At 46.1% G+C, this 26363-nt stretch overlaps 1 protein-coding gene across 1 annotated transcript in view; it reads left to right on the top strand.

Moving 5' to 3' along the window:
• The window catches only part of LOC138511121 (zinc finger protein 850-like), a 394345-nt gene that overhangs the window by 171959 nt on the left and 196023 nt on the right, over window positions 1–26363 (top strand). The gene's annotated exons all lie outside the window — the stretch shown is intronic.

Raw genomic sequence — 26363 nt, 5'->3', positions numbered from 1 at the left:
GACCCACAAAACGGGGAAAGAGCGAGCGACGACCAGGCAACCGCAAATTACGAGTGGATAACTAGACCCTGAAACCCACCGAATAACAAGGGGCAGTAACCCTGCGAGCATCTGCATGCTTCTTATGATGGATTTTGGCTGCGTTTAAGTGTGTGGATACCGCTTTTCGTATGCTAGTGAGATTGCGAACACAAGCCATAGCTGCAGGGCTGTTAGAGGAAAAAGAAGACAACAAAGGAATAGTCCGGGGATGTTGACCATACATAGCATAGAAAGGTGAAGTACCAGTGGATGTATGCAGGGAACTGATGTAGTCGATTTCTGCCATGACCAAAACAGACAACCAAGTATCCTGATGTTGAAGAATAAGGCAACAGAGATACTGTTTGAGTGTGGCATTCAGACGTTCCATCTGGCCGTCAGTGTGCGGGTGGTAGGCTGTGGAAAAATGATCCTCGATGCCCAGAGACTTAGTAAGAGCCCGCCAAAACTTAGAAGTGAACTGCGATCTCCGATCAGAGATGATTATATTCGGGAGACCAAAGAAACAATAAACCTGCTGTAGAAATAGATTGGCCAGAACAGGAGCACTTGGAAGGCCTTTACAAGGCACAAACAGAGCCATTTTCAAAAAAAGAATCAACGACTACCCAAATCTTATCATAACCAGAGACCTCCGGCAGTTCAACTATGAAATCCATAGACAAGAAATCCCAGGGTTGATCTGGTACAGGTAGTGGGTGTAAAAGAACAATGGGTTTGGAGAGTATGTTCTTACATTGAGCACATATTGCGCAAGACTTTATGTATTCTGACACATCATCTTTCATGGAAGACCACCAACACCAGCGTTGTAACAGTACCAATGATTTACGTACCCCAGGATGAGCTGAAAACCTGGAATCGTGACACCATTGTAATGCCGTTCTACGATTATCTAGGGTAGGTAAGTATATTAGCCCCAGATGGTAAGGCAATTCATTGAAGACCGTTAAACCGAGGTCATGCACCAAAGTAGGATTGGAACACACCCACTGTACCAAAGAAGAGCGCAGAGGAGTTTTCATTACGCAGGCGCAAACGACCTGTTGTGGAAGCAGAAGATTTTCACCTTCATGAGCACGTGAAGGAACGCCCTGTATAACATAGAGCGTCTGCCTCAGAATGTTTGGAACCAGGTCTATAAGTGATCTGGAAATGGTACATAGAAAATAATTCATGCCATCTAGCATGTCGGGCTGTAGTATACTTCACAGATTGGAACGCCAAAAGATTGCAATGGCCAGTAACTCCTTTTCGGTCATAGTATAGTTTGCTTGATATGTTGTTAGTTTCCTGGAATGGAAAGCCACTGGATGCAAAGAGCCTGTATCTGGACATTCCTGTGATAGTATTGCACCAACGGCCACATCTGATGCGTCTGCTTCGACAATATAAGGTAAGGCAGGATTCGGATGCAACAACACAGGGGCCGTAGTAAAAGCGGACTTAAGAAGATCAAAAGCCTCCTGAGCTTTCTTATTCCAGGCAAAAGTGGTCTTGGAGCTTGTGAGGGCGGTCAAGGGAGCTGACATGGAGGAGAAATATTTGATAAAACGCCTATGGAAATTTGAGAATCCAAGAAAAGACTGAAGTTGCTTTAAGGTAAAAGGTACCGGCCAGTCTAGGATAGCCTGAACTTTAGCATTGCTCATTTGTATACCACGATCGTGATGTCATAACCCAAAAACTCTACTGCAGTGGCATGGAATATGCATTTCCCTAACTTGGCATAGAGTTGATTCTCCCAAAGTCTTTGCAAAACAGAAGAGACATGTAGAACATGGGAATCTTAAGTTGGTGAGTAGATGAGAATATCATCTAGATACACTACAACATACATATCTGACATATCTTGAAATACATCATTTATAAAATGTTCGAAAGTAGCCGGAGCGTTACATAAGCCGAATGGCATAACACAAAATTCAAAGAGACCATATTTTGTTTTGAAGGCTGTCTTCCATTCGTCACCAGAAAGCATCCGGACCAAATTGTAAGCACCTTTCAAGTCCAACTTGGTAAAGATCTTAGAAGAACCTAATTGATCAGGGAGGACTGAGATCAAAGGAATCGGGTATTGGTTACGAATGGTGATAGCGTTCAATTCACGATAGTCAATGTATGGACGCAAATCTCCTTCTTTTTTGGGGACAAAAAACATGGGAGAAGCTGCTGGAGATCGTGATGGACAGATAAAACCAGTACTTAAGGATTTCTCAATGTACTGTTTAAGAATGACATCCTCTTTCTGCGTCAATGAGTAGATCCTCCCATTTGGTATTTTTGCCCCTGGTATGATGTCGATGGGGCAATCATATGGTCTGTGGGGTGGAAGTATATCAGCCCCCTTGGGATCGAAGACATCCTTGTACTTAGCATACTCCTGAGGCAAGGATATTGATGAAAGCGCACCAACAGTAGATTCTATACCCAACAAGGACTGACAAGGATTCATAGAATTAGTTGGGCAGGCAAGACAATTATCCTTACAATAGGTGGAATCAAAATAGAGCTCCCCAGTCACCCAATCAACGATCGGGTTATGCATCTTTAACCAAGGTAATCCTAGGATCATTCTGAATTGAGGTGCCGTTATAACGTCAAAACAGACGGTCTCTCTGTGTCCTGAGTCGTAAAGTCATCAGTAAGTGTGTGGTTTGTTTCATAACCAACACAGATATCAAGGTGCTGCCATCTACAGCATTAACCACTTCAGGACAATCCTTTGGAATAAAAGAGACGGGCAAAGGCAAGATCAATGTAATTTCCCATAGCCCCCTGAATCCAATACGGGTTCACCGTACCATAGAGAACCTGTTGGAGATTTGAAGGAAGCATGGATCGTGATAGGAGATAACATAATGGAGTCCGGATGCAAAAAACTCGATAGGTGGACGCCATCCTCTACCGAGTTTTCATGTTTCCCGACTTCTTGGGCTTCTTAGGACAAACCTTGAGAAAGTGTTCTGCCGAGCCACAATAGAAACATAGATTGTCAACTCGCCTTCTCTCTCTTTCACTAGGCGTCAATGGACCCCTAACGGCACCGATTTGCATTGGTTCGGGTTGATTGGTAGTAGCGGAAGAAGTGGTAATGAGACTGGGAAGCGTAGGTCTCTTTTCTCCCTTTCTCTCTTCTCGTCGAGCATCGATCTGTAGGACGAGATCCAAAAGTTCATGAAAAGCTGTTAGGACAACTGGAACCATTGCAAGAGTATCTTTGAGATGATCCGAGAGACCTCTGTAGAACAACAAGGCTTTTTATCCTCGGGCCATCCAGTTTCAGCAACAAGCTGATTAAATCTAGCAACATAGGCCAAGAGAGGGGGTGTCACCCTGTTGCAAACCCAAGAGCTCTAACTCAGTGGCCTGAGTCTTGTACCAAGTGTCAAATACTCGACTCATCGCTTCTAATAGGGCATCACAATAAAACAGGAGGGGACGTCCAGCCTCCAACAAAGGATTGGCCCAAGCAGCCGTGGTACCAGCAAAGTGGGAAAGGACAGAAGCAGCCTTGGTAGAGGAATCCGGAAAGGCTTTTGGACGACATAGGAAATGCAAGCGACACTGATTCAAGAAGGTACAATATACCGTAGGACACCCATGGAATCGTTCAGGTGGTGCCAAAGGATGACGCGTTACCATGAGTACTGGAGCGGCGGCCGCCGGTGGAGATGGAGCCTGACCTGAACCACAGGCAACTGTCTGACTGGGAATCGCTCAACCATGTGGACTCTGGCATGATGTTCATCAATCCGAGTCTGCGTAGTAGCATGAGCCGTTTGCATGTCAGCACATAGCTCAGTCACAAGCTGCATTAGTGCTGCCAAATTCTCGTTGGTGTGCATGTTTATAAGGCTTCTGATTATGTCAGAATCCAAGGTAGAACTCAACTTGTACCCATAGTCCGAGACCTCCTGTGGGCCCCACGCAAGTTCATCCCGAACAGACTTAAATCCCACCCAACACTGGGAGTTCTCTGGGAAATCTGGAGAGAGGGCCCCCAGACTGCATACCTTATGTCATGGCCGTCCCCAATGTCCTCACTCTGGGGACACCCCCTTAAACTGGTAGTAGGGGGTTCCGGAACGCCCAGGCCTGGTCAGACACGGGAATGGAGTGGGCGGTGCAGATGTTTAGAGAGGGGGAATTCCTAACATATGAGGAATTGAGAGACACGCTTGGGCAGGGGTCTCGCTCCATATTTGAATACCTTCGCCTGAAGGGCATCCTCTGTGACCAGTCATGGGGCCAAAATTTGAAGAGACAGCTGTCCCCCTTTGAGAAATGTCTTGACACAGCAACTTCGAGGAAGGGGGCAGTGTCCAAAATGTACAAAATTCTGAATACTAACAACCTAGCGCAAAGGAGGGGTTTCGCTCATTTTGGAACGATCTAGCAGGCGAGGTCCTCTCGGAGGACGCCTGGTCAAGGATTTTTAAAATAGCAATCCAAGAATGTGGGAAACAATGTTGAGGGCGGGCAGGGTGGCCCTGGCACAGAAATGGAATAGCCCGGAGACTCCCTCAAAGGAAGATTGGCTGAAAAAAGTAAGGAACATGTTCCTAATGGACAAACTGACTGCCATGTTGAATAATGACTCTGGCTCATTTCAAGCGAATTGGTATGGGGTGCATCAGTCCTGGGGATGGGACGTTCATTGATACCAGGTCAGGGCCATGGCGGGGGCGGCGGGGACGGGGACAGGGACAGGGATGTGCCAAACGCAAGCCGGGCACCCACGGCCCGGGGGACGGTGGACGCAACACAGCCATTGATGAGGTCAACAATCACATCAACTCCTAAGCTCCGGACACAAAGAGGTTTCATGGAGACTCCCAAGATCAAAGTTCATGTTTGGTTATGTTATTAGGGGGAGGGACAGTATTGGGGAGGGGGGAAAGAGGGAGGATGGGCAGGGGTCTCAGGGCCAGTCTACTGTATAAACTTTGAATCTACATTGAGCCCGTTTGTTATACTAAGAAAATGTTAATAAAACCCAAGTTTAATAAATAAATAAATAAATAAATAAATAAGAAATTACAAACGCTATTCTAGCCTGAAATATTTCAAAGGCAGCGGGTTTAGACAAAAATTGTAATCTACTTTGAGTCAAAAACATCATATATTTCTGGAAATCTCCCGCAAACTTTTCCGGGGCCACCAAGGGCACACTACTTGGCGGTTGCAGTATAACTGTAACGGTCCTGCCCGCTGCTACCTCTCCTGAGGGTCCAGCAGCTGCTGATTCTAATGGGTTACCTTGTGCCACTAACCCCCGCACTGGAGCCTTTCAAGTGGTAGATTCTTGCCTTGCTGAAACACATGCCTGGGGTTGCTGTTGGTACTCTTGTTCAAAGGAGGTTTGCCTGACATTTCCGTGCTTGGCTGAACTTGTGGACGGGACAAAGACTGATATGCAAATGATTATTCCTCCTTTGGGAAAAGTACAGTGAGCAAAAAGCAATGGCTGCGGACTCTCAAAGTGGGTAAAAACCATGGACAGGTTATCATGCCATGTTCTTTCTAGAGAGGGGAGCCTGCTACCTTTTTTTTGAAGGAGAGCAAGGATTGTATCCCCTAAAACAATTAAAAGCAGTGATGGGGTATAGTAACCCAGTATTTGCACCCCCCTGCTTATAATAGTGATGATCGTCCATAAGTAAGTAAGATCAAGGAAAGCACACACAGATCCGTGCAAGATAAATATGAGGAACGTAGTGGAAGACAGAATATATCAACAGAAATACAAGAAGAAATTAAGAGGTGGAAAGAAGATACAAATAGGGCCAGTGAAGTAACACTAATGCAGAACGAAAGGATGGGAGGTCAGATATTACTCAAGTTAGATGGAAAGGGCATTGATCACGTCATACAAAGGGAGGATAGAGATGAGCACGAGAGGAGAGTTAAACAACGAGACAAGACACGTAGTGACGAACAGGAGAAGAAAGGCCAAGAACGAGAGAAGATAAGTATGGAAGAGAAGGGAAAAGAGAGGAAGCAAATGGAATAATTAAGGAGATATGGAAATCAGGTGAAGGAGAAGGAAGACGGGGATAGGAGAGAAAGAAGGCATGAGGGAGAAGAAGCACAGAGAGTGAAGGGAAAGAGGTTACAGAGAAGAAGAGAGAAGAAGAAGAGAATAAGTAAAACAAGAGGCAAGGAGACAAGAAGAAGAGAGAGCAAGGAGAGACGCGAGGAGATGAGAAAAAGAAGAAAAAATGAGACAGAGTAGGGGGGAACAAGATAATGAAGTACATCTTATTCTTAAAAGATGTATAATACCTAGTGAGGAGATTCAAGGATGATGGAAAAAAAGGCAGAGTTTTATTGTCGCTTCGTCAGAACTACAAGGGACGCCAAGAGTATCAACCAAGGATGACAGATATGAGGCAGAAAGTATCGGGGGAAAAATTGATCGAGAAACTATATAGACAGATGAGGGAAAAAGTGGGTAAGGAATGAATGTGCCCACTCCCCAACACAATGGTCCTCATTACAACTCTGGCTGTAGTCGTGCCGTTAAAAACTGCACAGCTGCCGCCGGAGTTGCATTTTTTCCAGCACCCGCGAAAGGGCAAGAACCGGGTCATGCCAAGCTCGGCGGACCGGGTAATTGCCCATTTGCGGGTGCTGGAATCAAGGGCCTCCCGATCCCCATTCTGCCCTATAGGGCTGAATGGGGATGGGGACATCGGATGCACCGGCACATTCAAAGTTGTGCCGGTGCATCCGACGTGCTCTGCTCGTGGGTACCGTTACACGCACCAGGAAAAACCTGGCGGGTGAGACGGCACCCGCGTGCAGAGCTGATAGTATGGCGGTCCGGTAACTACGGTACTGGCATGCTTACCGGTACCATAGTTCCCAGACCGCCATGCTCGTAATGAGGCCCAATATCCCAAAATCAGAATAATGGACACACCCCAGTAGGAAATGAGACCAGGAGAGAGATTGCAAGATGAACAAAGTTTATATAAAGAAAATTGTGCACTCAGAGAACACTGCTACCCAGAGAGTACTCTGCCAACAGATACAACTGCCAACAGATACACAGGCAGTACATTAAAAAGGCCTTCAGCGTCACAAATGACATCACATTACATATACAATCCAGCAGCTTGATTGGGTCAGATCCTCAGTCCAGTAGGGATCAATATGGGTTGACCTCATGGCATTGGTGGATACTTAGTCATCAATCTTGCAGCACGTGGGTCAACTGGGCTCATCTTTGTGAGGTGAAGGTCAAACCAGCAAAAAGGACACTCTCCCTGACTAACTGATCTTGCAAAAACAGTATTTGTGAGCATGAGACAAATGGCAGTCATAAAGTCAGATAGGACTGTGGGTGCGGAGTTCACACACAAGTTATAGGCAGGCCTTGTACCCTCTGCACTCTGGTACCCAGAAACCTAGAATCCCTGTCCCAGGTGCCCACCTTGGAGGTTTTGATCTACCTATTGCCTCATGGTATGAATAGACAAGTGTTATGGTAAGAAAGAAATATGTGTGGGTCTGGGTTTTGGGCTCTTGAGGGGGTTTCATTGGGTCACTACAGGGGGCCAGATGTGTATCTCTATCAGAAAACAGAGGGGCATGGACCTAGTAGTTTACATCTTAGCAGGGTGGGGGTTGAGGAGGGACACTGGTAGGTTAGTGGAGACGAATGGGCACTTAGGTTGGGCCTGCTTTGGTCTCACACAGTGCAGTGAGTTCATCTGTTCTGGGATGGTACCAAAGGTTGCAACAAGGAATAGCTGAACTTCCGTGAGAATAAGGGTTGTGCGAAGCAGACAGGAGGCAGTAGTTGGGGGCTGAAGCTGGTGGTGCGAGGAGCAGGACAGAGGCAGAGTCAAGCTTTTAGAGATCATTTTCAGGCCTTGAAAAATATGGCTACAGACGAGGTATCCAAAATGGGTTCTTCGTGCATTAGTTAAGTCTAATTGCATGATTTCTTTGTTAGTAATTAATAAGTAGTTAATACAGATTACTGTTGGGCGGAAAGGGGGACATGCATGCAGGAGTGGTGAGGGGGGTAGAATAAGCCATCTCCCTCCCAACACTCCAGCTTTTGTTACTCCTAAAGTAATGAATATCCTCCTCCAGCACGTTTACATTCCTCTGCCCTTTTTACAGCTTCATCCCATGCAGGTGTGCCTTTTATTGGCATCCATGCAAGGCAGACACTCCTTTGACTTTCCCCACGATGTGCATATTCCTTGAGAGTACATGTCATATAGATGCACCCTCCATCCCCTGCTAGTTCAACCCACACCTCCTTCTGGTTTTCTAAGTCTTGGGGCTGTTTGATGGTTGTGTGGTATAGAGTGTCTACTATATCCACGGTATTGTAAATGGCCACCATGTGATATTTAGGTTCGTCATTTTCCCCTGTTTGTACTTGGGCTTCCCTAATACCATGAGGCATTTTCCCATTTCTATTTGGATTGCCCAAAGTCCCCATCATCATCACATTATTAGGAATTGCCTCTGCACAACTTCATATTCCCAGTTGGCACACACAGAAGATCAGCAGGAGGCAAATGCTGATAGGAACCAGTAACTTCATTGCAGTCCTGAGCCATGATCGTACCCAGTCGAATGCTGCACTGAACCAGTCACTTGCTTCAACGCCACCTTCTTCTTTCATCTGCACTCTGAGTTCATGCACTGCCGATATTACGTGCAAAAGGGTACCATTTTCAGCATCTGACGAAGGCACAAAAGTGCAACATGCACTCCCATTTTTTGGGCAAACACCCCCTTCCATAGCCGTGAGCAAGTTGAGCACATACCTATTTTGCATCGTTATCAGTCTTAGTGCTCTTAGTTCTACCTTTATCACATTGAATCCTTCTTCAGTGTCATTGGCCAGCTGGATCAGTTCCCAGCGCACAATCTGAAGCCATTTGATGTTTGCTTGTGCCTGGATGCTGGGGGTGAGTGATGCAAACATTTCTCTGTTGACTTGAATAACTTGTACTGATCAGGTATTTGTGCCAAGATGTTTGAAGAGTCTTTTGAAAGGAAATTGGATGCTCTCTTTCTGCAGAAACTTCATCTTGCAGTTTATCTTCTGATAGCATGTCATAGATGGGGGGCTCTTTACTTGCAGGTTTCGGTGCCAGCTGCCTTGGATTGGTAACCCAATGAAGAGTGCAACGTTTCCAGAGTACAGTAGCCTCTCCACGATGACGGGAGATACACATATGCCTGTTTGCCACACACCCAGTAGTGGTCCATCAATGCAGCTGTTCCTTTTCGCATGTCAGGTATTATGAGAGTTCTGCTGCAGCGTGTGTTGGAGCCTATGGATACTTGTTCCTCCCCCTGAAAACGGTCAATATTTTTCTTCATGTTGGTTCTTAATGGGTTTTTTGAGAGCTGTAACCCATGTCTGTTTCTTGATGTGTTGAGACCATACATGGGAGCATGTGTCCTCCATCCATTTCAGTCTTTTGTCCAATAAGCCACATAGTGCTTCCGCCTTGCACATCACTTTTGTTTCTTGCCATTTGTTTTCAGCGAACGTCCCTTTAATTGAAAAGAACGGTTCTTTAAAGCATGTTATACCTTGAGGTTTCTTCTTAGACAGCTTTTCATCTGGAGGAAAATATTGTAGGTTTACTGTGTGTGCCTGGAATGTGCTCCTTATCCTAAATAGTGCGAGATGAATGAGACACTGGGCTTCCACTAAGGGGGATGCTTGTTGCACTAAAACCTTAGGCGTCCCTGACGCATGAGATATCAGTGAGAACACATAACAGCTGCCATTTGTGGCCTGTCTTCCTGTAGTGCTAATATCAGAGTAGCACTTGTTAGACTGGTCCGGATGACGAGGATCCTCCACCTCATCCAAACCCAACCCATGGTATGCATCATATTTAATTTCTTTTGTTTGCTGCTTCTGTCTGCATGTGTACTTATTTTTACCATTAGTTAATGACCTTTTGTGCCATTTACAATCAACGCTGGACATTTTGTGTGTTCCAGAAGCATATAGGCGGTAAATAGGGAAGAGACCACACCAAAATCAAATCTTGCATTGGTGTCATTATTAAGCTGCCAGTATTGAATGTTCAAAAGTGCTTCTGACATATCAGTAGAGGACAGAGTATATGAGTATGTGCAGTATTTACATTTGAGGTAGGGTATCTGGCTGTGTACAGATCATCTGGTGGTGTTGTAGGCATTGTTGGGTGGAAAAGGAGTCATTATACACGTAAATTACATTTTCACTTTGATTCCTTTCAAACGGCTCACTCCGTGGGACCCCTTTGTACACTTTTTGTGTAGTGTTGTAGTATTTGAAAAAGTATTATGGTCCCATATTAGCTTTACACCATCCCATATTAGTTTACTCCCTTCTTGTATTAGTTTTCCCCTACGCCCCCCTTCTTTTACATCTCTGATGATAACAGTGATGCTCCAGTAGAGCCCCAAACACATTCAAATTGTTGAGAAAACAATGGCCGTAAAATAAAGGCCACAGTCGTAAGAATACATTCTAGTAGCACTTATACTATTCCTACGTCTATCTGACTGAATATTATTTGCAACCAAGGAGCACATAATAATAAGCAAAACATCCCTTTTTTATATAAAACATTATTTTGTATGATACTGTTGTATTGCTATTACTCCGATAATGTTTGTTAAAGTACAGTGTTACTCTGTTACTTATTAAGAAGTTGCTGTTTCTTGCTCGCCTTTCTGAGGTGTTTCTAGTATTACACTGTCATGTGACTGCCTAACCTCAGACAGATGGATCCAGTATTTCAGGCCCTTTTCCTTTACTGATGAAGGTGTGCAGTATATTACTTCATAAGGGCCATGAAATCCTGGACTGTTCCATCTGCGTACATAACTGCAGACATATACTAGTTCCCCATGCATTAAAGGGCTGAGGGGCTGTCGGCTGAGGGTGTTGAAGTGGCTGTTTAATTTTCTCTAGTAAATGGTGGGGCTGTTTGTTTTAGTATTACTCGTACTGCTCTTGTAAGCTGTGTTAGGTATTCTTTAAATTCCTCTCCCAGCACTGTGGCACTAATATGGGCATCAGACCTTAGTCTTACCAGGGGCAAAGGTGTTTGCATTCGTTGACCAGTTATTATTTCATGGGTGGACACATGGTGGTCCTTACTTGGCTGGGTGCACAGTTGAAACAGGGCCAGTCGGAGACAATAGACCCCATTTCTTTTACCAGTGTGACATAATTTGTACAATCTACTTTTGAGAAGGCTGTTGATTTTTTCTACAATCCCGTTTGCTTGTGGGTGATAAATAGAACACATTTTATGCTTTATTCCCAACAGTGGTGTCACTTCTTTGCAAAGGTCATTCACGAAATGAATCCCATTGTTTGAGCATATTACATCACATATGCCCCAACATGGGAAAACTTCTCTTACTGAAAATGTTGCTGCACATTTCGCGTCTGGGTGGGCAGAAGGGCCAGCTTCCACCCAGCGAGAAAAGGGACAGACCAGCACAATCAAGTACCTGGCCCCATTGCACCTTTCTCCCATGTCGGCATAATCAATATGCAGTTTGCGGAAGGGTCTGATGGGGAGGGGTTATGGTCCCCGCAATGTTCTGAGAGTTATTCCAGAATTTAATGTTTGCCATGCTATACATTCAATCGTCAATTTGTTAATGTATTCCTGGAGGTTCGGGATGAACCAATCCTCCAGGATGTCTGCCGCGATGTGTTGTTTTGATGTATGGGCTCAAAAATGTAGCTGTGCAAATGTTGTGTCCTACCTCCAGAGGAGATCTGTCGGTGACTGCGTGCAACCCCTTTTTGCCCATAATTCTTGTTCGGATTGGGGTGCTTTCTTCTGCAACTCTATTATTTGTGCTATGGGGAGGGAGTTATAACCGCTGTCTTTGGGCTTCTCTGTTTGTTCGCTCTTGCATTACATATTCTGTTGGTAAATCTTTCTGAATTACGCTGCTTGTTTTGCGGCAGCATCCGCTGCCACGTTTCCTAATGATATCTCATCTTTGTTATTGGTGTGTGCTTGGCATTTTACCAGTGCTACTATTGATGATTCTGCGAGTGCCTCTATCAATTCATTGAATAGTCCTGCATGTTTCACCAGTGACCCATCCGCTCTTCTGAACCCCCTTCTCCATCTAGAGAGTCCAGCATATACCGTAGTGGTCACATATGCTGAATCTGTGTAGATTGTCACTGCACAGCCTTTGGCTGCATGAAGTGCTTCTATTAATGCTACTATTTCTGCTGCTTGAGCTGAATAATGCATTGGCAATCTCTTTTGTATCAGCACAGCATATTCTCCCTCCTCCAATCTCACTACTGCTGCACCAACATGCTTTTCGTCAGTCTCTGAGCAAATAGACGCTGACCCATCTACAAAGTATATCTCTCCTTCACTCAATGGAATTTCACTTGCTTTGGGAATGTCGTCTCCTTCTCCCTCATAGGTGGCACAGTCATGTGTATGTATATCTTCCAATGTGCATGGCTCTGTAAGGAATGTGGCTGGGTTTACTGTCTTGCAACGTATCACGTGTACATTTGGGCTTGAGATGATGATCTCATAAGCAGTGGCCCTCGGTGTGGTGAGTGTGGATTTTGATCATTCAAGTATGGCAAACCGAGAATGCTCGACAAACAATGTTACTGAGCATCCCATCACAATTGTGGAGCTCTTTTCAATCGCGAAGGTAGCTGCAGCAAGAGCCTGTTCGCACACAAAGTGTCCTTGCATCGCTGTAGTAAGCTAGTGGTTTATGGCCTAATGATGTTTTTTGAATCAGCACTGCGGTCCTCAGTGTTTTGTTTGAATGTGAGAACAAGAAAAGATTCTCGTTCATAATCGGGTGTCGCGAGGACGGGTGCTATACATATCAATTCTTTTAAGGTCATGAAAGCGGTATGCATTTCAGGGGTTCATGTTATGGCCATGTTCTTTTTCTGTGCTTCTTTTAAAGCTTGAAATAGGGGCCGTGTGTATGTGGCATAATCTAAGATCCATGCCCTGCAATAATTACATATGCCGAGGAACTTTTGCATGTCCTTTACCGTGTGAGATCTGGCTGTTGCTCGTACTGTTGCTGATTTGTCAGGAAATATTCTTTTACCGTCTTTGGATATTAATTGGCCCAAGTACAGTACTTCAGCCAGACAGTATTGAAGTTTGTTCTTATCCACCCAGTACCCTTTGTGGGCCAATAGCATTAACAAAGTTACTGAGTCTTTCTTGCATACTTCCTCTCCTTCGCTGCATACTAGGAGGTCATCAACGTATTGAATGATGGTGCTTTGAACAGAAATATTGCTGAGGTCTTTGTGCAAAATTCTGCCGAAAATGCTTGGACTTTCACAGTATCCCTGGGGCAATCAGCAATGTTTGTAACATTTCCCTCCGAGGGTAAATGCTGTTAGGTATTGAGATTCTAGGTCAAGAGGCACTTAGAAAAAGGCATTTTTCAAATCCACCACAGTGAAATGGATAGCCTGTTTTGGATTATTACATAAAATGGACGCCGGATTCGGGACAAGAGGGAACTCTTTCTGGACAATATCATTAAGTGGGCAGAGGTCCTGCACCATCCTCCACGACCCCCTTTCGCTTTCTTAATTGTATAAATTGAAGTGTTACATGAGGAATTTGAGGGTACAATAATGCCCTGTTCTAATAGTGCGTATATCGTGTCTTTGATGCCTTCCTCTGCTTCTCTGGACATGCGGTACTGCCTCACTCTGGGCAACACTGGTCCTTACTTGATCTTTTTTTTTTATTGGGGTCACTTCCTTCAATAACCCTACATCATGGGGGGTTCATCGTCCATAAGTTGGGAGGCACTAATTGTAAATCCTAGTCGCAGAAAGATGGCGGTGCACTGACAATGGCCATGAGGGGGTTAATCACTCTGTTTAACACCATTATGTCAGAAGGCATGCATACTATATCGGCATCAGTGTAATTGTCAGTGAACAGCTCTTCATCAGTTAGCTCATGCAGAGCCATGTTCGGGTCAATACACAATACTGTCCTCCATTCACAACCATGCCTGTCCAGTCCAATTTCCACAATACATTTTGCAAATACCTGAACCTCTTGCAGATCAAGAGACAAAATGCACCATTTCGGGGGTTGCCACTGGGTGAAAGACAAAATCAGAGGGCACTCTTCAATCCGTATGTGTAATCTCTGGTACCCACCTTGCTAGCACTTGTATACCATAAATGAACATGTCTGCATTAATTGGTACCCCTCACACAACTGTTTAATTCACCATTGTCTGTATGAGAAGCATTGCTTGCATGGAACACATACCTTGACTGGAACATACCACCCCTCTGTCTGTAATTGCAATGGTCATATTTAGTCTGCTTAGTAAGTCTCACCCCAGTAAATTCACAGGGGAGTCCTCATGATACAGTAGGGGTGCTTGCACTGTTCTTCCTCCTGTTTTTATATCTAGCTCTTTTGTGTATGCAACCGTGACTACAGCCCCATAAAATCCCTGCATCTCGAGATTCTTGCCAGATACCGGAAAATCACCTTCACATAAGCATGATTTCTCCACCCCTGAGTCCACCATAAAGATAAACTGCCTGTTTCCTATCTCTGCCCCCACCAGTGGTTCCTCATCTGGATGTAAGGTAGTGGATAGGACTGGACACGCAAGGGTTCTCTTTGAGCTGTCTTAGTCTGGGTGAGTGTTCGTTCCTGGACAAGAAAACACATTTTCACTTCGCGCACACATTCCTTGATAGGGTGCGGGTGCTCCGTTGGCTGTGGTGGCGAATGGGTTGGCATGTGTGTGTACAATACGATTTTGCTGTGTTGGACAGGGTTGTGCAGGGTACCCTTGTGGAGGCCTATGATCGGGCTGCCCACCCTGTGTGCAGAGGCCCATAGGGAGTCCATACGGGTAGCCATATTGTTGTTCACTGCCATAGCCCTGTATGTGCGATAATTAGCTACAGGCCAGATACAACATTCCCTGACATTCCCACCTTCTGCATGACCAACATGGTCCTGGGCCACCCCCCCTTGGTCCTTGCCCTCCATATCCATAACTACCTCCTCCTCCTCACAGTCCTCGATACCCACCTCGTCCTCTTGCCGGTCTTCCCTGCCATTGGGGTCCTGTGTACCATTCTTGTTCCTCCCATTGCTCCTGTACATTGTTTACCCACGCAGCTGCCATCCTGGCCGGTAGTACTAGTGGCCCCTCCCCTTCTTCTCCTGGCCAATTTGAGGGAGGTGTGGTAGATACCGCCACGACCTTCACTAACTTACTCTGCACTAGCTTTGCTTCGTCTGCTAATATCTTCTCAGCTATTTCTTTTTCCCTTTCTTTGATCCTTCTACAGTTGTGTACTATGATGCTCTGTATTTCTGGCCATCCCTTGGCTTTTATCCCAGGAATTTTATCAAGGACCTTCTGTACCTCCCTCGGGAGGCCTTTTTTGATAATGGAATACAACGGGGAGGTGGATTGGTCCCACGCCGTACCTGTCTCTGCCCACCACATCTCCTGCATTCGAAGAATGAACTGCGGAGCCTCTTCCTCATCCCCCATAGTCTATTGCATCACAGAGTGTAAATCTTGGGTCTCAGGGAAGCTCCTTCACAGTGCATCCCATACTTGTGCTCTTACATTGTTAAAGGACGCCACATCATGTCTATCGTTATTGATGGTCTCTGCTGGGAACCCTGCCTTCACCCACATTGAGTCAGCCTGGTCACCTACTGCTGACACCAAAAGGCTTTTGATATCCCCTATAGCTATCCCCTCAGCGCCCAGATTCCCATGGGTTTGGTGCGCTCTACAAATAATAAACTCAACTAAACTAAAGCTAAGGGCACTCCTGCTGTGTTTTTCTCAAATGCGTATATCCATTTTCCCGCATCCCCCGAGAATGGTGGGAGGGCCTTGAATACATTATTTTTGTCCATCAGCGCCCAAGGGACATAATGGGGTCGTCCTGCTCCCTTATGGATAAGAGACATGTGTAATTTTGACCTACCTTCCCCCTAGTTACATTCACCCCTTTCCTTCTGGCCAATGCCATTTGACCTAATCTATTATGGAGCCTTCCTTCCCAACCCTCCTCTTCTACTTCCGCTACCTGTGGAGTTGCCCATTTGATCTGTTGAACACCTCCCACTGCTCCTTCCTCGTACTCATCAAAGTTGCTCGTGTCATACCCCACACTTGCTGTTTCCCCCTCTCGCTCTACTTGAACTGTTTCAATTTGGGGTGCTATCTATTCAAAAAAGGAAGTCCCCGGAGTTCCATTCATCCTGGTAGCAAGGAGGAACTCTTTAATGGGGGTTGCAACGGTGGCTGCCCTCCTCCCTGTGGCGGAAGTGTTGCTTCACACAATGTTCGCAATCTGGACAACTCTGCTTGAGTATTTGTCATTAATATTTCTAAATCTTGTGTTGTTGGTTCTGTGGGGTCAGGGGTCATGCTTAATGGGGCATATAAACCTATGGGGGAAACATTCATATTCGATGAAACATACGGTGGGGGCGGTGCGGTTGCAGGTGTGGCTGGTGTACTCGCCTGTGGTAGGTATATCAGACCACAATACTCCTCAGCGGGCCTTGTGAGCAGTGAGTATAGTTTCTTTGGTTCTTCACTCTCCTTGCCTTTCTCTCCTATTTCATTGTTTGTCACTGTTGGGGACTCTGCTTCCTTTTCTTTATTATTTGTAGGGGGTGTTTCCTCGAACATCCTCCACAAATCTAACACTTCTCGCCTATTTTAAAGCTGCTTCCCTTTGTATTTTGGCATTAGATAGGTTGCTACATGGTCCAATATCCTTTTGTCGAAAGACTCTCCTTCTCGCTTGGTATGAGGTGACCCCTGCGCCTTTCATTTCAGTTACCCATTGGCCTTGGTATTTCTTTATTCGATCACTGTACAAGGCGAGATGTTTGCAGATGTGTGCAAGTGGTGCATCTAAAGCCAAATATATCACATGAGTCTCCCCCCTTTTCCCCTATTTTGTCTGCACTATAACACCGCCACTTCTAATGCATCAATCTTATTGTTCAATTATTCACCTTTCAAAAACGTAAGTACTTACAGTTACATAGAAACAATAAACATCTTGACAGGACAAACCAACAATTTTACTGACAACATTGAACAAAGAACATGAAATACTCTAAAACAAACCCACATGCCCCTAGGGCTCCTTTTTTAACTCAACCTTGAGTTTTCCTTCCCCACACTCAACACTCACATCACCCTCGCCACTCCTCGGCCTACCTCCTCAAAAGCTAGAGATCAATATAGATGCTGAATACTACTAATTTCCGAGCCTACTAAATACACGAGGCTCCTACTTTATTCCATTTCCTCACTTCTTCCCAGCACTGGTCAGGACAGTGCTATGTGGCGCCGTCTTCCACCCCCTTTCGGAGTTAGGTCCCCGTATCTTCTCTTTTTTTTTCACTGTACTCCTTTATATAAAAAAACCTAATGGCCATGAAAAGGAACAAACGCTTGCTCTTCACCTATCACTCCATCCAGTCACACTAAACCCAATCCTTGCGTGGTCCTCTTAATGAATCTGCTCCACACCTTCCCTTTCCCTCTTTTACTTCCCCTTGCAATCAATACTCACGTGCCCATTGTTTTACGAGAGCCTCAGTTCGCAGTCTATCCACAAGTGGGGGCCTCCCCGTCGGGTCCTGCCCAGCTCCAGCGAGCAGTTGGGTATTCGCAAAGCCGGGACCCACAGAACCTGCTCGGGAGCATATGCTTTTTGTGTAGACTGGTCAGCCGTAGGTGGCGACGGCCCTCCCGGGGTAGCTCTGGATCTGGGCGCAGTACTGAAACGTCAGAGAAAATCACGTCGGATGGCAGTCAGATTTCATCCCATGAAATAGCCATCATTCCCTGATGGAAGGATCTGCAGACAATGAAACATAGTGCAGCTAACACATTCATGCCCCAAAAAAATCAAGACCCACGGGCACTCCTCAGTGACATACAACACATGCAAACAATAACTCACAAGACAACCTTCAACATGTGTCCCAGCACACATGCACAAACACCTGCACACTGCATGCAAATCAAACACACAAAACACACACGCAATGACAAACAACAACATCCCCCACACTGCCTGTCCCCTCAATGACATGCTGCAAATGTGCATGTCACATATCCCCATTCACTAGACGATGGCACATACACAATACACGCATCAGTAAACACGCTGCATGAAAATGAGAAGACATCACATATGCAGATAATTGATCCCAAAATAAAGCAGGGACACCCCTGCAAGACCACCAATGACATGACAAGGCATGGCATCACCTGCATAGTATTGGGACAGTGCAGTGCACACAGTCATGGAAGCACATTATTAATAAACTCACGTATTGGTCACTTGTTAGGTACTTATGCTATTACCCAAAATGTTTCACACAGGGCTACAGGGTGGGGACAGGGGAAGGTAGACAATGAATTACAACAAAGATAAATAATAGAATCAATATTACAAACAAATCATGACAATAACTAGGAGGGAAGACAAACCCACTATGCTTTGTGAGTGTTCCCAACGTGCAAGTGTACAGGGAAGGGGAAAAGGGAAAAGGTTCTGATGTGTTCATGGAGAACAGCTCGGGGTGAAGTGCTAAGAAAAGAAAAGATAAATGTAAATTCAACCTCTGGTGGTGAGGCTGAGTGTGAGCAAGTGCAGTATATACACAGTTGCTTCGATGATACATGTGGGGCGTCAGGGTCCTAAGGACACAAGAGGGCCCTGCACATTAGTCACACTACTGTATGATTAGCACAAAATAGAGGGGAGAAGGAAGAGGAGAAGAGAAAGGACTTGAGGATTATTGATAATTTAAGGATGTCCTGCTCAAGACGCACAGGTAAAGCGAGGCGATTACACAGGAGGCAGCCCGCTGAGGAAAAGGATCCACCAACAGCTGTTTCTAGAGCAACGTGCTTCATACGCAGGGAGTAGTTGCCAGAGGAACGCAGGAGTCTAGCAGGGGAATATTTGATCAGGAAGCATTGAAGATAGAGTGGTCCCCAGCCCCAGATAGCCTTGTGGATGATACAGAGGGATTAAAATGTAATCCATGCTGAGACTGTGAGCCAGTGAAGGCTTTGTAGGGCAGGAGAGATGCAGTCCCTGGGGCTGAGGCAAAGGATAATTCTTGCTGCCCTATTCTGGGGAAGAGTGGACCAAGGAAGAAGAAGGAGGAGGCTGTTGCAGGAGTGTAGCCTTGAGAGAACCAGAGCACAGGTAACATTGAGTCTCTAGGGGAAGGTGTCGAAGGGTACAGTTACTTTGAGAAGGAAGACCTGAAAGTGGGACTTATTGACAATGTCCTGAATATGAGGGATGAAGGAAAGGGTGGAGTTAAAGATGACTCCAAGATTCCTGGCTTCGGAGGAGGGGGTAGTGGGTGAGCCCATAGAGAAAGGCCAGAGTGCATGGAAGAGGTAGGCTGCAGGGGATCCAATAGGGAAATTCTCGATTTTGAAGGCGTACAAGCTGAGGTCATTTGCAGTGTACCAGGCCAGGGTGGCGGAGAGGCAGTTAGGGATGAAGGAAGGTGCAAGTGTGTCACTTAGATGAAGAGTTGTGTGTTGTTAGCATAGCACTGGAATTTGTGGGAGAATGAGGCAATGAAGTGTTGCAGCAGTCAAATATATCACGTTAAAGTCGCATGGCAAACGTGTGGAGACCTGGGGGATGCCACAGGTGGAGGAGGAAGATGGGCAGGAGAAAGGGCACTGAATGGTTTTGTAGGAATGGTTGGTTAGGAATGAGATAACAAGTGTATCATTGGAGCATTTTAATGAGGATGGAATGGTTCACTGTGTCAAATGCAGACAAGATAACAAGCAGGATGAGGACAGCAGGGGATTAGGAACTGAGGGATAGGAGGGGCCGAGGGGGGAGGGTTGTGTTGGAAGAGCCTTTCACAAGGATTTTCAGTATGTCCTGAAGAAGTGAGAGGCGAGTGCATTTACAAAGGGACTGTGAAGGAGTAGGGCAGAAGATACAGCGGACGGGTTGGCAAGCTGCCAGCACATTTTAGAGTTCAGCCGTGATGCAAACCATAAGAATGCAAGTGCACAAATACTCACCACTTGCACTCCCAAAGGATCATGCTTGATGCATAAATGCACAGAGGCTGATTTCACAATGGAAGGCTGGCCACCGAGGGAACTGCCATGGAAGACATAAGCAGACAACACAAAGCAATGTGATATAGCAAGCAAGGATAAATGCATGCTAAATGTAGGATGCAAACAAAAACAGCATGGTCAAATACTGCCTTCAATAGAATGCAGCAGTACCATGCACCCAGCTGCGGTCAACTTGAAGCTGCAAACACCATGGTGCAGCATGCATGGTACAGGCATGAGAAGGCACCAACACCACTAACCCTAATGTGATGGTACACAACATAGCATCCCAAAATAGTGCATAAATCCCCACGTGTTTGTGGCTTTAACTGGTGCTGAACACAGTAATGATTGATCCATAATCAAGACAGCCCAAATGTGCCATCGATCAATAACCCCACAAACATTGCAAGGGATGGAAGTGTCACTCATTACACATGCTCAAAGTGCAATTAGACACACACCGGCACAACCATCGACACCTGTCACAGCCCACAAACATCCGGCAATGCAACCCACTACCAAACACCCATAAAAGGTCCACAGAGTATGAACTTCCACAATTTAGAATATGAAACCAGTGGCCCCACCAATCCATACAAACAACGCCATGCCCAGACCTATCACCAGAAGCACACCCTGTAAAACATGCACCCATGAAGAAGTACTGTCGCCCACAAGACAAGTCAATCACAAGAGGTCACACAGAGTGCAAGACTCCCATGCAAATATCACTCAAGCGTCTGCTAATGCCCTTCACTTACCTGTGCAGGGAACCCACCTACCTTGCACACGATCCACACCATCGGGTGACGCTGCCCCTAAATACAATCACATGCATAGTAACAACAGAAACAACATGCACATCCATGACAACATATGATTTGATACCGAAAATATGCAGAGAGCACCCACTGCAGGAGCACCACAGAGTGAAAGAGCGTGACAGGACATATATTGTGATAAGCCCAGGAGTGCAGCGTACCACAATAGAGAGAGGGAGGGAGAGTGACACTGAGAGGGAAGACCAAGGAATTGCCTCTTCAAGGAGTACACTGTCGGGATTAGAGATGGACAATGACATGCTCTACACCGCAGTAGGTGCGTGCATAGATGTATAGACCAAGGTTGGTAACACAGTGACATGAGTACCATACCGGCATGTTAGCATGCAAAGCACATATAAGCTAAGTAACACATGCAGCAAACATGCAGACCAATCACGCATGCTCAACATGCAAGACAGTGCTCATGCTTACCAGCCGACTGCGTCGGCAGGGTGTGAATCCTGCATCACCTTCACCCGGAACTGTGTCTCCTAATTAGACACAGGAGGGACAGTGCTGGTGGAGGCATAGGGAGCATGGACGTCAAAAGGTGCAGAGTGTCTCCCCAGGGACAGCAGTCGCCGCCAGATCACAGATTACGGAAACAAAATGGGAGAAGACATTACAACAGGCATAGTGAAGTACCATTCACACAGCACACATGTGTGATGGAACACAGAAACCATATTCACTTGCACATGCCATCCTGTGCACCACCATGCAAACATGCAAGTTAACCACACTATGCATGCCTGCATGTCCACCACTGCAAACATCATGGCCTTGTTAGGCAGAATGATATGCAGTACCCTTTGGGAACACAACACACAATTAAGACTACAAGTGGCAGTACAATGTCACTTTTGGTACAAGCCTGTACTACACAGTTAAAGTGGTAGCAGTAGCGGAGCAGCCAGACTTATCTCAAGAGCAAGTGAGCAGTATCAATAGTTACACAAAGGACAGCAATTACTATGATTCAGGCAAACATTGACTCAAGGTTTTCAAGTAAAAGAATATACATTTATTTCACTCTTCAGTTGTATAATATTTCACTATTCTAAGCAATTTAAAAATCACACTCTTAATACACCACACAACTCCCAATAAGTTCCAGACAAGTTAAGCTCACAAAAGGAAGTGGGAGCAAAATGGCACTCCAGCAATTAAAAAGGTAGGGAAAGACAAAGTTAACTGAAATTTAATTACACCAACGGGTAAGTACTCAGGGCAATCGAACAAGAGAGACTACAATGATAAAATCAGATAGAAAAGGTGTAGGGCCAAAGTCAATAGGTCAAAAGTCTTTTGCTCAAGATAATACAGTTCAGGGTAGTTCGCGGTAAAGTTCGTGGCACGGTTTCCGGACGAGGTTGGTTGGTAGAAAAGGTAGTTCAAAGAGAAGAGAAAGACAAGCCCTCGGATTGGAGAAAAAATTCAAACACTTTCACCGCGGCTGAACGAAACGAACAACCGGATTTGCACAGTACCTTAAAACGGAGAGAGAGCTGTAGCTGAGGCAGACGTTCCTGGTAGTTCCTGCAGGCTCATGGCTCCTGAAGCGACTGTCGGACTGACACGAAGTAGGAAGACTGGAGGGTCCTGCACTACCCAGGGAAGAAGCCAGCAGCAGAGCAAAGCAACAAATAAAGGTGCGCTCCTTAAAACCCAAGCAGGGTCCAACCTTCCTGGCTATCCAGCCACTGTAGCTCTGTACAGCGAATTCGAACAGAGGAGGTGTCCTGGATTGCAGTTTGGGTGAACTGGTCGGTCCCACCAGCTCAAGGGAAGAAGTTTCCTGGAGGATCTTCTATGTCGTCGGATTCTGAAGATTCGGACCTGCAGCAGGGCTTCACCGGGTGCTTCAGTCGTTGTAGGGGTCGTCTTCTGTCAGCTCCTCATCGGTTCTTTAGTTCCAGTGGCGACTCTGCTCTTCCAGTCCCAGAGACCTGCTTTTTATGCAGTTTTCCCCCATTCATACAGCCTGGCTGTCAATCACACAGCAGGGTGGCTGTCCTGGCAATAACAGTCACCCAGCCAATCAAACAGGAGTGCGACTTGGGTTACCAAGGGAGCCCATGGCAGGGGTCCTAAAACCCCTCCCTCACATCCTGCCTACCCAGACTCTCAGGCGCCTAAAGGAGGGCTTCTGTGCAGAAGCCCGCGAAAAGACAGTGGACAGTGTACAAAGGGACCAAACCTGGTTTGGCGCGCAGAGTAAAACACGAGAAAGACCTTTACAAAAAGAAATTGTGAATAAACCCAGCCGGAACCGTAATAAAATATATATGGTCAAGCGGGTTCATGTTTGAGACTGATATAATAGCCTAAAACAATACCGTGGTCATTTGAGATAACTGCGGTAAAAAAATAGTGTAGATACCACTGCCACCAGCCAAGTCTTGATGTAAAGGGAGCAAAACAATGCTCCAAGAGACACAGACAAAAAGGGATAAGATTTAACCCTTTCCAATACTCCATGTAAGATGGGGTGTACTGGGCCTGTGGTAAAAATGACTAAATAAAGTTAATGGCAACTTTATCTTTTCTGGGGGACAGTAGTCAGCCCCAGAAAATGGAGTTGGTGGGAAGTCTAAAAGACAACCCTGTGTCACTGCACTGAAGGTGCTGTGTAACACACATGGAAGAATATGGTGCCATGGAGTAGGTGAGGCTCCAGTGTCTGAGATCACACAAAAAGTAGAACTGCACATAGCAAAACACATGTAAGAGTGGGAAAAAAGGGTCACACTCTTACCAGGTGAAAGAAATAAATCCTAGAAATCCAGCAAAGCTGCTGAGGGACTCAGTAGGTAAGGGAAATCAACCATTTATGAGAATTCTCCCTAACAGGCCTTGGGCCTCATTACAAATCAGGTGGTCTGGAAATAACGGTGGCGGTAAACCCGCCGCCACCGTTGTTTCCGGACCGCCTGATCCCGACTCCTGCAGGCGGGATCAGGTTTGACCTGGCGGGTTTAACACCGCCCGCCTGCAGGCGGACGAGGAAACACCGGCAGCATCACGAGATGGTGCCGGTGTTTCCATGATCCCCATTCCCATCGAGTCCCATAGGACTCCCTTGGGAATGGGGATTAACACCATTCCGCCTCCGTGATTCCCGGAAAACCGGGGTTGTAATGCCCCGGTAATTCCGGGAATTACGGAGGCGGTATGGTAATACGAGTCCGGCGGTAACCAGGCGGTTTTACTGCCTCGTTTACCGCCAGACTCGTAATGAGGCCCCTTGAGATGTTAACAGCACAACTCAAGGAACAAATAAGTACAATAAGAAAAATTAAAAGGGCAACATCCTGGCCTGGGGTGAAGAACAGTTTCACAAAAGAAAACAAATAAAAAATGTCCATTTTAGCCAGGCGGTGGGGGTTGGGGGACAGGGTGCATGTCAACTTCCACATGGGTGAATGTAAAAAAAAAACTCCATGGGCTCACAGACCGCACGGCTATGGTGGATTGGAATGCATGTCTGGACTGGCACCATCTTCCTGGGTTGAATCCGAAGGTGGTAGTGGTGCTTGAGGCTGACCACGCAGTGCCCTGTCCTGGTCCTCAGTGGCACCAGCCATGAGTGCCACTGATGAATGCACCAGCACACTCCAGGCTTGGAGGTCACCATGTACAACATCACGGTATGCGCAGATTTACGCTGAGATATCCTGCCTCAATGTTAGCAACCTGTTGGAACAGTCTCCTGGTGGATGCCTCCTCCTCACAGATTTCAGCTCTGTGGGCCAACACTCTTGCTTCAGGGCTTCCCTGTGTGCCCACTCCTCTGCAAGCAGGGATACCTGCAGAGACCTCAGATCTGCCCATCGGCTTCTGATGTTGGCCTCTATGCGCAGCCTGTGGTAGCGGCATTGTGGACCGCATGACCTGCAGCTGTTGCTCCACCGTGGTTGCTGGTGGGATCATGGAACTACCCACCCTATTCATGCCCTGAGCCAAAATCTCATAGACAGCGCCCTGTTGGTGTGTGGAATGCAACATCTGCTGCTCTCACTCTGTCTGCCCAGGCTTCAAACGTCCCATGTGTGGGGCCCATGCCTGCCTGCCGTAAGGGAACATGACCTTTGATGTGATGCCACTGTCTCTGGCTGCAAGACTGCAACCCTCCCTTGGGCATCTGCCCCAGGACCAGGAACCAATACATGGAAGTGTGGCCTTGCATCCGTAACCACCACAGATAGCCCTGACACCACTGACTGGCCGTGTGAAGGCACCTGACCCCCTGCAGACTCACGGGCCCCAACTGCTCCAACAATTGGTACACTCACCTCCACCAGCATTGAGGACTGCACATCCAGTTCAGCACATCCAGTTCAGCATCAGAGCTACTGGAGTCCCAAGAGTCAGTATTGTATGCAGAAAGTCCCCGGATGGTCTGAAGCACCAGTGGATTCTCACGGCCTGCCACACCACATCCTCCTCAAGTGGTCTGAATAAATAACCTATCACATCACATCACACCACAATGCCAACACACATGGTCATTAGCAAGCACATTATGACACATGGCACAGCGAACTATTGACTAATACCAATGAAATGGGCATGGTCATGTGGCTCTGTGACATGCTATTACTTGACATGTCAATAGGCAGACACACATATTCACATCCAAGTCTGCATCCATCACATGCCACACCTGTTGACCTGGCACAGGCACTGTACACAATGGGAACATGAGAACAGATGAAACACAAACTACCTCTGTCTCCCATACTTTATCTTAGTATACCCCTTCCTTGATTCACATTTTTTGTTAATGTTTTCTTAAGAAACTCTGTGACCATACAACGCCCAGATTTAGAAAAAATATATATTACATTTATTTGTCCTTCACAATAAATTCAAAACATATTATAAAACATACACCAACATTTTCTCTTTTTCTTTTGCGGTCTCTGCCGAGGTTTTCTACATTTTTTAAGTTTGCCATCGTCATATCTTCACAACAGAGAATAATAGGCCACTGTGTACACCAAAAATTCATTATTCAAAGAAAGTAATGGCATTTCGTCACAGTGATATGTCAGGATGATGTGTCGATGCGTTTCGGCCTGGGCTATACAAAATGAACCCCCTCCTGCAGTGGGTTATTTGTGTGTTGTTGTAAAAAGGCCTTCTTCAGGACGGGTGATGGGTGGTGTTTGGAGTGGCTCAATAATCGTTTAATCTTTATGGCATAGTGTATCTAAAGAAGAAGACAGTAATAAAACTAAATCAGTGGGCTAAATAAAGCAAACGTGTCACGTCACATAGATCAGAGCAGGAGGGCGTCTACTCACCTTATTGAGCAGA

Source organism: Ambystoma mexicanum, chromosome 6p, assembly GCF_040938575.1.
Source record: "Ambystoma mexicanum isolate Mex_15411 chromosome 6p, UKY_AmexF1_1, whole genome shotgun sequence".
NCBI classification, from domain to species: Eukaryota; Metazoa; Chordata; class Amphibia; order Caudata; family Ambystomatidae; genus Ambystoma; species Ambystoma mexicanum.
The sequence above is the reverse complement of the archived record's forward strand: the minus strand, read 5'-3'. Positions and strand labels throughout refer to the sequence as shown.